Genomic DNA, 15,506 nt, shown 5'->3' on the forward strand with positions numbered 1-15,506 from the left:
CGAACATTCCGGAACCTTGGTGCATTCCGAAATTCTGAACATTCCGGAAGGGTGAACATTCCGGAACCTTGGTACATTCCGGAATTCCGAACATTCCGGAACCTTGGTGCATTGCGGAACTCTGAACATTCCGGAACTCTGAACATTCCGGAATTCCGAACATTCCGGAACCTTGGTGCATTCCGGAACTCTGAACATTCCGGAATCTTGGTACATTCCGGAACTCCGAACATTCCGGAATTCCGAACATTCCGGAACCTTGGTGCATTCCGGAACTCTGAACATTCCGGAATTCCGAACATTCCGGAACCTTGGTGCATTCCGGAACTCTGAACATTCCGGAACTCTGAACATTCCGGAATTCCGAACATTCCGGAACCTTGGTGCATTCCGGAATTCTGAACATTCCGGAAGGGTGAACATTCCGGAACCTTGGTACATTCCGGAATTCCGAACATTCCGGAACCTTGGTGCATTCCGGAACTCTGAACATTCCGGAACTCTGAACATTCCGGAATTCCGAACATTCCGGAACCTTGGTGCATTCCGGAATTCTGAACATTCCGGAATTCCGAACATTCCAGAACCTTGGTGCATTCCGGAATTCTGAACATTCCGGAACCTTGGTGCATTCCGGAACTCTGAACATTCCGGAACCTTGGTGCATTCCGGAACTCTGAACATTCCGGAACTCTGAACATTCCGGAATTCCGAACATTCCGGAACCTTGGTGCATTCCGGAACTCTGAACATTCTTGAACCTTGGTACATTCCGGAACTCTGAACATTCCGGTATTCCGAACATTCCGGAACCTTGGTGCATTCCGGAATTCTGAACATTCCGGAATTCCGAACATTCCGGAATTCCGAACATTCCGGAACCTTGGTGCATTCCGGAACTCTGAACATTCCGGAATTCCGAACATTCCGGAACCTTGGTGCATTCCGGAACTCTGAACATTCCGGAATCTTGGTACATTCCGGAATTCCGAACATTCCAGAACCTTGGTGCATTCCGGAATTCCGAACATTCCGGAACCTTGGTGCATTCCGGAATTCTGAACATTCCGGAACCTTGGTGCATTCCGGAACTCTGAACATTCCGGAATTCCGAACATTCCGGAACCTTGGTGCATTCCGGAACTCTGAACATTCCGGAATTGCGAACATTCCGGAACTTTGTTGCATTCCGGAACTCTGAACATTCCGGAACTCTGAACATTCCGGAACCTTGGTACATTCCGGAATTCCGAACATTCCGGAACCTTGGTGCATTCCGGAATTCTGAACATTCCGGAATTCCGAACATTCCGGAACCTTGGTGCATTCCGGAACTCTGAACATTCCGGAACATTGGTGCATTCCGGAATTCTGAACATTCCGGAACTCTGAACATTCCGGAATTCCGAACATTCCGGAACCTTGGTGCATTCCGGAACTCTGAACATTCCGGAACTCTAAACATTCCGGAATTCCGAACATTCCGGAACCTTGGTGCATTCCGGAACCTTGGTGCATTCCGGAACTCCGAACATTCCGGAACCTTGGTGCATTCCGGAATTCTGAACATTCCGGAACTCTGAACATTCCGGAATTCCGAACATTCCGGAACCTTGGTGCATTCCGGAACTCTGAACATTCCGGAATTCCGAACATTCCGGAACTTTGTTGCATTCTGGAACTCTGAACATTCCGGAACTCTGAACATTCCGGAACCTTGGTACATTCCGGAATTCCGAACATTCCGGAACCTTGGTGCATTCCGGAACTCTGAACATTCCGGAACTCTGAACATTCCGGAATTCCGAACATTCCGGAACCTTTGTGCATTCCGGAATTCTGAACATTCCGGAATTCCGAACATTCCGGAACCTTGGTGCATTCCGGAACTCTGAACATTCCGGAACTCTGAACTTCCGGAATTCCGAACATTCCGGAACCTTGGTGCATTCCGGAACTCTGAACATTCCGGAATTCCGAAAATTCCGGAACCTTGGTGCATTCCGGAACTCTGAACATTCCGGAACTCTGAACATTCCGGAACCTTGGTACATTCCGGAATTCCGAACATTCCGGAACCTTGGTGCATTCCGGAACTCTGAACATTCCGGAACTCTGAACATTCCGGAATTTCGAACATTCCGGAACCTTTGTGCATTCCGGAATTCTGAACATTCCGGAAGGGTGAACATTCCGGAACCTTGGTACATTCCGGAATTCCGAACATTCCGGAACCTTGGTGCATTCCGGAACTCTGAACATTCCGGAACTCTGAACATTCCGGAATTCCGAACATTCTGGAACCTTGGTGCATTCCGGAATTCCGAACATTCCCGAACCTTGGTGCATTCCGGAATTCCGAACATTCCGGAACTTTGGTGCATTCCGGAACTCTGAACATTCCGAAATCTTGGTACATTCCGGAATTCCGAACATTCCGGAACCTTGGTGCATTCCGTAACTCTGAACATTCCGGAACCTTGGTACATTCCGGAATTCCGAACATTCCGGAACCTTGGTGCATTCCGGAATTCCGAACATTCCGGAACCTTGGTGCATTCCGGAATTCTGAACATTCCGGAACCTTGGTGCATTCCGGAACTCTGAACATTCCGGAACCTTGGTGCATTCCGGAATTCTGAACATTCCGGAACTCTGAACATTCCGGAATTCCGAACATTCCGGAACCTTGGTGCATTCCGGAACTCTGAACATTCCAGAACCTTGGTACATTCCGGAATTCCGAACATTCCGGAACCTTGGTGCATTCCGGAACTCTGAACATTCCGGAATCTTGGTACATTCCGGAATTCCGAACATTCTGGAACCTTGGTGCATTCCGGAACTCTGAACATTCCGGAATCTTGGTACATTCCGGAATTCCGAACATTCTGGAACCTTGGTGCATTCCGGAACTCTGAACATTCCGGAACCTTGGTGCATTCCGGAACTCTGAACATTCCGGAATTCCGAACATTCCGGAACCTCGGTGCATTCCGGAACTCTGAACATTCCGGAACTCTGAACATTCCGGAATTCCGAACATTCCGGAACCTTTGTGCATTCCGGAATTCTGAACATTCCGGAATTCCGAACATTCCGGAACCTTGGTGCATTCCGGAACTCTGAACATTCCGGAACTCTGAACTTCCGGAATTCCGAACATTCCGGAACCTTGGTGCATTCCGGAACTCTGAACATTCCGGAACCTTGGTACATTCCGGAATTCCGAACATTCCGGAACCTTGGTGCATTCCGGAACTCTGAACATTCCGGAACTCTGAACATTCCGGAATTTCGAACATTCCGGAACCTTGGTGCATTCCGGAATTCTGAACATTCCGGAAGGGTGAACATTCCGGAACCTTGGTACATTCCGGAATTCCGAACATTCCGGAACCTTGGTGCATTCCGGAACTCTGAACATTCCGGAACTCTGAACATTCCGGAATTCCGAACATTCTGGAACCTTGGTGCATTCCGGAATTCCGAACATTCCCGAACCTTGGTGCATTCCGGAATTCCGAACATTCCGGAACTTTGGTGCATTCCGGAACTCTGAACATTCCGAAATCTTGGTACATTCCGGAATTCCGAACATTCCGGAACCTTGGTGCATTCCGTAACTCTGAACATTCCGGAACCTTGGTACATTCCGGAATTCCGAACATTCCGGAACCTTGGTGCATTCCGGAATTCCGAACATTCCGGAACCTTGGTGCATTCCGGAATTCTGGAACATTCCGGAACCTTGGTGCATTCCGGAACTCTGAACATTCCGGAACCTTGGTGCATTCCGGAATTCTGAACATTCCGGAACTCCGAACATTCCGGAACCTTGGTGCATTCCGGAACTCTGAACATTCCAGAACCTTGGTACATTCCGGAATTCCGAACATTCCGGAACCTTGGTGCATTCCGGAACTCTGAACATTCCGGAATCTTGGTACATTCCGGAATTCCGAACATTCTGGAACCTTGGTGCATTCCGGAACTCTGAACATTCCGGAACCTTGGTGCATTCCGGAACTCTTAACATTCTGGAACCTTGGTGCATTCCGGAACTCTGAACATTCCAGAACCTTGGTACATTCCGGAATTCCGAACATTCCGGAACCTTGGTGCATTCCGGAACTCTGAACATTCCGGAATCTTGGTACATTCCGGAATTCCGAACATTCTGGAACCTTGGTGCATTCCGGAACTCTGAACATTCTGGAACCTTGGTGCATTCCGGAACTCTGAACATTCCGGAATTCCGAACATTCCGGAACCTTGGTGCATTCCGGAACTCTGAACATTCCGGAACTCTGAACATTCCGGAATTCCGAACATTCCGGAACCGTGGTGCATTCCGGAACTCTGAACATTCCGGAAGGGTGAACATTCCGGAACCTTGGTACATTCCGGAATTCCGAACATTCCGGAACCTTGGTGCATTCCGGAACTCTGAACATTCCGGAACTCTGAACATTCCGGAATTCCGAACATTCCGGAACCTTGGTGCATTCCGGAACTCTGAACATTCCGGAACTCTGAACATTCCGGAATTCCGAACATTCCGGAACCTTGGTGCATTCCGGAACTCTGAACATTCCGGAACTCTGAACATTCCGGAATTCCGAACATTCCGGAACCTTGGTGCATTCCGAAATTCTGAACATTCCGGAAGGGTGAACATTCCGGAACCTTGGTACATTCCGGAATTCCGAACATTCCGGAACCTTGGTGCATTCCGGAACTCTGAACATTCCGGAACTCTGAACATTCCGGAATTCCGAACATTCCGGAACCTTGGTGCATTCCGGAACTCTGAACATTCCGGAATCTTGGTACATTCCGGAACTCCGAACATTCCGGAATTCCGAACATTCCGGAACCTTGGTGCATTCCGGAACTCTGAACATTCCGGAATTCCGAACATTCCGGAACCTTGGTGCATTCCGGAACTCTGAACATTCCGGAACTCTGAACATTCCGGAATTCCGAACATTCCGGAACCTTGGTGCATTCCGGAATTCTGAACATTCCGGAATTCCGAACATTCCGGAACCTTGGTGCATTCCGGAATTCTGAACATTCCGGAAGGGTGAACATTCCGGAACCTTGGTACATTCCGGAATTCCGAACATTCCGGAACCTTGGTGCATTCCGGAACTCTGAACATTCCGGAACTCTGAACATTCCGGAATTCCGAACATTCCGGAACCTTGGTGCATTCCGGAATTCTGAACATTCCGGAATTCCGAACATTCCAGAACCTTGGTGCATTCCGGAATTCTGAACATTCCGGAACCTTGGTGCATTCCGGAACTCTGAACATTCCGGAACCTTGGTGCATTCCGGAACTCTGAACATTCCGGAACTCTGAACATTCCGGAATTCCGAACATTCCGGAACCTTGGTGCATTCCGGAACTCTGAACATTCTTGAACCTTGGTACATTCCGGAACTCTGAACATTCCGGTATTCCGAACATTCCGGAACCTTGGTGCATTCCGGAATTCTGAACATTCCGGAATTCCGAACATTCCGGAATTCCGAACATTCCGGAACCTTGGTGCATTCCGGAACTCTGAACATTCCGGAATCTTGGTACATTCCGGAATTCCGAACATTCTGGAACCTTGGTGCATTCCGGAACTCTGAACATTCCGGAACCTTGGTGCATTCCGGAACTCTTAACATTCTGGAACCTTGGTGCATTCCGGAACTCTGAACATTCCGGAACTGTGAACATTCCGGAATTCCGAACATTCCGGAACCTTGGTGCATTCCGGAACTCTGAACATTCCGGAACTCTGAACATTCCGGAATTCCGAACATTCCGGAACCGTGGTGCATTCCGGAACTCTGAACATTCCGGAAGGGTGAACATTCCGGAACCTTGGTACATTCCGGAATTCCGAACATTCCGGAACCTTGGTGCATTCCGGAACTCTGAACATTCCGGAACCTTGGTGCATTCCGGAACTCTGAACATTCCGGAACTCTGAACATTCCGGAATTCCGAACATTCCGGAACCTTGGTGCATTCCGGAACTCTGAACATTCTTGAACCTTGGTACATTCCGGAACTCTGAACATTCCGGTATTCCGAACATTCCGGAACCTTGGTGCATTCCGGAATTCTGAACATTCCGGAATTTCGAACATTCCGGAATTCCGAACATTCCGGAACCTTGGTGCATTCCGGAACTCTGAACATTCCGGAATCTTGGTACATTCCGGAATTCCGAACATTCTGGAACCTTGGTGCATTCCGGAACTCTGAACATTCCGGAACCTTGGTGCATTCCGGAACTCTTAACATTCTGGAACCTTGGTGCATTCCGGAACTCTGAACATTCCGGAACTCTGAACATTCCGGAATTCCGAACATTCCGGAACCGTGGTGCATTCCGGAACTCTGAACATTCCGGAAGGGTGAACATTCCGGAACCTTGGTACATTCCGGAATTCCGAACATTCCGGAACCTTGGTGCATTCCGGAACTCTGAACATTCCGGAACTCTGAACATTCCGGAATTCCGAACATTCCGGAACCTTGGTGCATTCCGGAACTCTGAACATTCCGGAACTCTGAACATTCCGGAATTCCGAACATTCCGGAACCTTGGTGCATTCCGGAACTCTGAACATTCCGGAACTCTGAACATTCCGGAATTCCGAACATTCCGGAACCTTGGTGCATTCCGAAATTCTGAACATTCCGGAAGGGTGAACATTCCGGAACCTTGGTACATTCCGGAATTCCGAACATTCCGGAACCTTGGTGCATTCCGGAACTCTGAACATTCCGGAACTCTGAACATTCCGGAATTCCGAACATTCCGGAACCTTGGTGCATTCCGGAACTCTGAACATTCCGGAATCTTGGTACATTCCGGAACTCCGAACATTCCGGAATTCCGAACATTCCGGAACCTTGGTGCATTCCGGAACTCTGAACATTCCGGAATTCCGAACATTCCGGAACCTTGGTGCATTCCGGAACTCTGAACATTCCGGAACTCTGAACATTCCGGAATTCCGAACATTCCGGAACCTTGGTGCATTCCGGAATTCTGAACATTCCGGAAGGGTGAACATTCCGGAACCTTGGTACATTCCGGAATTCCGAACATTCCGGAACCTTGGTGCATTCCGGAACTCTGAACATTCCGGAACTCTGAACATTCCGGAATTCCGAACATTCCGGAACCTTGGTGCATTCCGGAACTCTGAACATTCCGGAACTCTAAACATTCCGGAATTCCGAACATTCCGGAACCTTGGTGCATTCCGGAACCTTGGTGCATTCCGGAACTCCGAACATTCCGGAACCTTGGTGCATTCCGGAATTCCGAACATTCCGGAACCTTGGTGCATTCCGGAACTCTGAACATTCCGGAATTCCGAACATTCCGGAACTTTGTTGCATTCTGGAACTCTGAACATTCCGGAACTCTGAACATTCCGGAACCTTGGTACATTCCGGAATTCCGAACATTCCGGAACCTTGGTGCATTCCGGAACTCTGAACATTCCGGAACTCTGAACATTCCGGAATTCCGAACATTCCGGAACCTCGGTGCATTCCGGAACTCTGAACATTCCGGAACTCTGAACATTCCGGAATTCCGAACATTCCGGAACCTTTGTGCATTCCGGAATTCTGAACATTCCGGAATTCCGAACATTCCGGAACCTTGGTGCATTCCGGAACTCTGAACATTCCGGAACTCTGAACTTCCGGAATTCCGAACATTCCGGAACCTTGGTGCATTCCGGAACTCCGAACATTCCGGAACCTTGGTGCATTCCGGAATTCTGAACATTCCGGAACTCTGAACATTCCGGAATTCCGAACATTCCGGAACCTTGGTGCATTCCGGAACTCTGAACATTCCGGAACTCTGAACTTCCGGAATTCCGAACATTCCGGAACCTTGGTGCATTCCGGAACTCCGAACATTCCGGAACCTTGGTGCATTCCGGAATTCTGAACATTCCGGAACTCTGAACATTCCGGAATTCCGAACATTCCGGAACCTTGGTGCATTCCGGAACTCTGAACATTCCGGAATTCCGAACATTCCGGAACCTTGGTGCATTCCGGAACTCTGAACATTCCGGAACTCTGAACTTCCGGAATTCCGAACATTCCGGAACCTTGGTGCATTCCGGAACTCCGAACATTCCGGAACCTTGGTGCATTCCGGAATTCTGAACATTCCGGAACTCTGAACATTCCGGAATTCCGAACATTCCGGAACCTTGGTGCATTCCGGAACTCTGAACATTCCGGAATTCCGAACATTCCGGAACTTTGTTGCATTCTGGAACTCTGAACATTCCGGAACTCTGAACATTCCGGAACCTTGGTACATTCCGGAATTCCGAACATTCCGGAACCTTGGTGCATTCCGGAACTCTGAACATTCCGGAACTCTGAACATTCCGGAATTCCGAACATTCCGGAACCTCGGTGCATTCCGGAACTCTGAACATTCCGGAACTCTGAACATTCCGGAATTCCGAACATTCCGGAACCTTTGTGCATTCCGGAATTCTGAACATTCCGGAATTCCGAACATTCCGGAACCTTGGTGCATTCCGGAACTCTGAACATTCCGGAATTCCGAACATTCCGGAACCTTGGTGCATTCCGGAACTCTGAACATTCCGGAACTCTGAACATTCCGGAATTCCGAACATTCCGGAACCTTGGTGCATTCCGGAATTCTGAACATTCCGGAAGGGTGAACATTCCGGAACCTTGGTACATTCCGGAATTCCGAACATTCCGGAACCTTGGTGCATTCCGGAATTCTGAACATTCCGGAAGGGTGAACATTCCGGAACCTTGGTACATTCCGGAATTCCGAACATTCCGGAACCTTGGTGCATTCCGGAACTCTGAACATTCCGGAACTCTGAACATTCCGGAATTCCGAACATTCCGGAACCTTGGTGCATTCCGGAATTCTGAACATTCCGGAATTCCGAACATTCCAGAACCTTGGTGCATTCCGGAATTCTGAACATTCCGGAACCTTGGTGCATTCCGGAACTCTGAACATTCCGGAACCTTGGTGCATTCCGGAACTCTGAACATTCCGGAACTCTGAACATTCCGGAATTCCGAACATTCCGGAACCTTGGTGCATTCCGGAACTCTGAACATTCTTGAACCTTGGTACATTCCGGAACTCTGAACATTCCGGTATTCCGAACATTCCGGAACCTTGGTGCATTCCGGAATTCTGAACATTCCGGAATTCCGAACATTCCGGAATTCCGAACATTCCGGAACCTTGGTGCATTCCGGAACTCTGAACATTCCGGAACCTTGGTGCATTCCGGAATTCCGAACATTCCGGAACCTTGGTGCATTCCGGAACTCTGAACATTCCGGAACTCTGAACATTCCGGAATTCCGAACATTCCGGAACCGTGGTGCATTCCGGAACTCTGAACATTCCGGAAGGGTGAACATTCCGGAACCTTGGTACATTCCGGAATTCCGAACATTCCGGAACCTTGGTGCATTCCGGAACTCTGAACATTCCGGAACTCTGAACATTCCGGAATTCCGAACATTCCGGAACCTTGGTGCATTCCGGAACTCTGAACATTCCGGAACTCTGAACATTCCGGAATTCCGAACATTCCGGAACCTTGGTGCATTCCGGAACTCTGAACATTCCGGAACTCTGAACATTCCGGAATTCCGAACATTCCGGAACCTTGGTGCATTCCGAAATTCTGAACATTCCGGAAGGGTGAACATTCCGGAACCTTGGTACATTCCGGAATTCCGAACATTCCGGAACCTTGGTGCATTGCGGAACTCTGAACATTCCGGAACTCTGAACATTCCGGAATTCCGAACATTCCGGAACCTTGGTGCATTCCGGAACTCTGAACATTCCGGAATCTTGGTACATTCCGGAACTCCGAACATTCCGGAATTCCGAACATTCCGGAACCTTGGTGCATTCCGGAACTCTGAACATTCCGGAATTCCGAACATTCCGGAACCTTGGTGCATTCCGGAACTCTGAACATTCCGGAACTCTGAACATTCCGGAATTCCGAACATTCCGGAACCTTGGTGCATTCCGGAATTCTGAACATTCCGGAAGGGTGAACATTCCGGAACCTTGGTACATTCCGGAATTCCGAACATTCCGGAACCTTGGTGCATTCCGGAACTCTGAACATTCCGGAACTCTGAACATTCCGGAATTCCGAACATTCCGGAACCTTGGTGCATTCCGGAATTCTGAACATTCCGGAATTCCGAACATTCCAGAACCTTGGTGCATTCCGGAATTCTGAACATTCCGGAACCTTGGTGCATTCCGGAACTCTGAACATTCCGGAACCTTGGTGCATTCCGGAACTCTGAACATTCCGGAACTCTGAACATTCCGGAATTCCGAACATTCCGGAACCTTGGTGCATTCCGGAACTCTGAACATTCTTGAACCTTGGTACATTCCGGAACTCTGAACATTCCGGTATTCCGAACATTCCGGAACCTTGGTGCATTCCGGAATTCTGAACATTCCGGAATTCCGAACATTCCGGAATTCCGAACATTCCGGAACCTTGGTGCATTCCGGAACTCTGAACATTCCGGAATCTTGGTACATTCCGGAATTCCGAACATTCTGGAACCTTGGTGCATTCCGGAACTCTGAACATTCCGGAACCTTGGTGCATTCCGGAACTCTTAACATTCTGGAACCTTGGTGCATTCCGGAACTCTGAACATTCCGGAACTGTGAACATTCCGGAATTCCGAACATTCCGGAACCTTGGTGCATTCCGGAACTCTGAACATTCCGGAACTCTGAACATTCCGGAATTCCGAACATTCCGGAACCGTGGTGCATTCCGGAACTCTGAACATTCCGGAAGGGTGAACATTCCGGAACCTTGGTACATTCCGGAATTCCGAACATTCCGGAACCTTGGTGCATTCCGGAACTCTGAACATTCCGGAACCTTGGTGCATTCCGGAACTCTGAACATTCCGGAACTCTGAACATTCCGGAATTCCGAACATTCCGGAACCTTGGTGCATTCCGGAACTCTGAACATTCTTGAACCTTGGTACATTCCGGAACTCTGAACATTCCGGTATTCCGAACATTCCGGAACCTTGGTGCATTCCGGAATTCTGAACATTCCGGAATTTCGAACATTCCGGAATTCCGAACATTCCGGAACCTTGGTGCATTCCGGAACTCTGAACATTCCGGAATCTTGGTACATTCCGGAATTCCGAACATTCTGGAACCTTGGTGCATTCCGGAACTCTGAACATTCCGGAACCTTGGTGCATTCCGGAACTCTTAACATTCTGGAACCTTGGTGCATTCCGGAACTCTGAACATTCCGGAATTCCGAACATTCCGGAACCTTGGTGCATTCCGGAACTCTGAACATTCCGGAATTCCGAACATTCCGGAACCTTGGTGCATTCCGGAACTCTGAACATTCCGGAACTCTGAACATTCCGGAATTCCGAACATTCCGGAACCTTGGTGCATTCCGAAATTCTGAACATTCCGGAAGGGTGAACATTCCGGAACCTTGGTACATTCCGGAATTCCGAACATTCCGGAACCTTGGTGCATTCCGGAACTCTGAACATTCCGGAACTCTGAACATTCCGGAATTCCGAACATTCCGGAACCTTGGTGCATTCCGGAACTCTGAACATTCCGGAACTCTGAACATTCCGGAATTCCGAACATTCCGGAACCTTGGTGCATTCCGGAACTCTGAACATTCCGGAACTCTGAACATTCCGGAATTCCGAACATTCCGGAACCTTGGTGCATTCCGAAATTCTGAACATTCCGGAAGGGTGAACATTCCGGAACCTTGGTACATTCCGGAATTCCGAACATTCCGGAACCTTGGTGCATTCCGGAACTCTGAACATTCCGGAACTCTGAACATTCCGGAATTCCGAACATTCCGGAACCTTGGTGCATTCCGGAACTCTGAACATTCCGGAATCTTGGTACATTCCGGAACTCCGAACATTCCGGAATTCCGAACATTCCGGAACCTTGGTGCATTCCGGAACTCTGAACATTCCGGAATTCCGAACATTCCGGAACCTTGGTGCATTCCGGAACTCTGAACATTCCGGAACTCTGAACATTCCGGAATTCCGAACATTCCGGAACCTTGGTGCATTCCGGAATTCTGAACATTCCGGAAGGGTGAACATTCCGGAACCTTGGTACATTCCGGAATTCCGAACATTCCGGAACCTTGGTGCATTCCGGAACTCTGAACATTCCGGAACTCTGAACATTCCGGAATTCCGAACATTCCGGAACCTTGGTGCATTCCGGAACTCTGAACATTCCGGAACTCTAAACATTCCGGAATTCCGAACATTCCGGAACCTTGGTGCATTCCGGAACCTTGGTGCATTCCGGAACTCTGAACATTCTTGAACCTTGGTACATTCCGGAACTCTGAACATTCCGGTATTCCGAACATTCCGGAACCTTGGTGCATTCCGGAATTCTGAACATTCCGGAATTCCGAACATTCTGGAATTCCGAACATTCCGGAACCTTGGTGCATTCCGGAACTCTGAACATTCCGGAATCTTGGTACATTCCGGAATTCCGAACATTCTGGAACCTTGGTGCATTCCGGAACTCTGAACATTCCGGAACCTTGGTGCATTCCGGAACTCTTAACATTCTGGAACCTTGGTGCATTCCGGAACTCTGAACATTCCGGAACTGTGAACATTCCGGAATTCCGAACATTCCGGAACCTTGGTGCATTCCGGAACTCTGAACATTCCGGAACTCTGAACATTCCGGAATTCCGAACATTCCGGAACCGTGGTGCATTCCGGAACTCTGAACATTCCGGAAGGGTGAACATTCCGGAACCTTGGTACATTCCGGAATTCCGAACATTCCGGAACCTTGGTGCATTCCGGAACTCTGAACATTCCGGAACCTTGGTGCATTCCGGAACTCTGAACATTCCGGAACTCTGAACATTCCGGAATTCCGAACATTCCGGAACCTTGGTGCATTCCGGAACTCTGAACATTCTTGAACCTTGGTACATTCCGGAACTCTGAACATTCCGGTATTCCGAACATTCCGGAACCTTGGTGCATTCCGGAATTCTGAACATTCCGGAATTTCGAACATTCCGGAATTCCGAACATTCCGGAACCTTGGTGCATTCCGGAACTCTGAACATTCCGGAATCTTGGTACATTCCGGAATTCCGAACATTCTGGAACCTTGGTGCATTCCGGAACTCTGAACATTCTGGAACCTTGGTGCATTCCGGAACTCTGAACATTCCGGAATCTTGGTACATTCCGGAATTCCGAACATTCTGGAACCTTGGTGCATTCCGGAACTCTTAACATTCTGGAACCTTGGTGCATTCCGGAACTCTGAACATTCCGGAACTCTGAACATTCCGGAATTCCGAACATTCCGGAACCGTGGTGCATTCCGGAACTCTGAACATTCCGGAAGGGTGAACATTCCGGAACCTTGGTACATTCCGGAATTCCGAACATTCCGGAACCTTGGTGCATTCCGGAACTCTGAACATTCCGGAACTCTGAACATTCCGGAATTCCGAACATTCCGGAACCTTGGTGCATTCCGGAACTCTGAACATTCCGGAACTCTGAACATTCCGGAATTCCGAACATTCCGGAACCTTGGTGCATTCCGGAACTCTGAACATTCCGGAACTCTGAACATTCCGGAATTCCGAACATTCCGGAACCTTGGTGCATTCCGGAACTCTGAACATTCCGGAATCTTGGTACATTCCGGAACTCCGAACATTCCGGAATTCCGAACATTCCGGAACCTTGGTGCATTCCGGAACTCTGAACATTCCGGAATTCCGAACATTCCGGAACCTTGGTGCATTCCGGAACTCTGAACATTCCGGAACTCTGAACATTCCGGAATTCCGAACATTCCGGAACCTTGGTGCATTCCGGAATTCTGAACATTCCGGAAGGGTGAACATTCCGGAACCTTGGTACATTCCGGAATTCCGAACATTCCGGAACCTTGGTGCATTCCGGAACTCTGAACATTCCGGAACTCTGAACATTCCGGAATTCCGAACATTCCGGAACCTTGGTGCATTCCGGAACTCTGAACATTCCGGAACTCTAAACATTCCGGAATTCCGAACATTCCGGAACCTTGGTGCATTCCGGAACCTTGGTGCATTCCGGAACTCTGAACATTCTTGAACCTTGGTACATTCCGGAACTCTGAACATTCCGGTATTCCGAACATTCCGGAACCTTGGTGCATTCCGGAATTCTGAACATTCCGGAATTCCGAACATTCCGGAATTCCGAACATTCCGGAACCTTGGTGCATTCCGGAACTCTGAACATTCCGGAATCTTGGTACATTCCGGAATTCCGAACATTCCGGAACCTTGGTGCATTCCGGAACTCTTAACATTCTGGAACCTTGGTGCATTCCGGAACTCTGAACATTCCGGAACTGTGAACATTCCGGAATTCCGAACATTCCGGAACCTTGGTGCATTCCGGAACTCTGAACATTCCGGAACTCTGAACATTCCGGAATTCCGAACATTCCGGAACCGTGGTGCATTCCGGAACTCTGAACATTCCGGAAGGGTGAACATTCCGGAACCTTGGTACATTCCGGAATTCCGAACATTCCGGAACCTTGGTGCATTCCGGAACTCTGAACATTCCGGAACCTTGGTGCATTCCGGAACTCTGAACATTCCGGAACTCTGAACATTCCGGAATTCCGAACATTCCGGAACCTTGGTGCATTCCGGAACTCTGAACATTCTTGAACCTTGGTACATTCCGGAACTCTGAACATTCCGGTATTCCGAACATTCCGGAACCTTGGTGCATTCCGGAATTCTGAACATTCCGGAATTTCGAACATTCCGGAATTCCGAACATTCCGGAACCTTGGTGCATTCCGGAACTCTGAACATTCCGGAATCTTGGTACATTCCGGAATTCCGAACATTCTGGAACCTTGGTGCATTCCGGAACTCTGAACATTCCGGAACCTTGGTGCATTCCGGAACTCTTAACATTCTGGAACCTTGGTGCATTCCGGAACTCTGAACATTCCGGAACTCTGAACATTCCGGAATTCCGAACATTCCGGAACCGTGGTGCATTCCGGAACTCTGAACATTCCGGAAGGGTGAACATTCCGGAACCTTGGTACATTCCGGAATTCCGAACATTCCGGAACCTTGGTGCATTCCGGAACTCTGAACATTCCGGAACTCTGAACATTCCGGAATTCCGAACATTCCGGAACCTTGGTGCATTCCGGAACTCTGAACATTCCGGAACTCTGAACATTCCGGAATTCCGAACATTCCGGAACCTTGGTGCATTCCGGAACTCTGAACATTCCGGAACTCTGAACATTCCGGAATTCCGAACATTCCGGAACCTTGGTGCATTCCGG

The sequence above is a fragment of the Aulonocara stuartgranti genome, assembly GCF_965226115.1.
Source record: "Aulonocara stuartgranti genome assembly, chromosome: 6".
NCBI lineage: Eukaryota > Metazoa > Chordata > Actinopteri > Cichliformes > Cichlidae > Aulonocara > Aulonocara stuartgranti.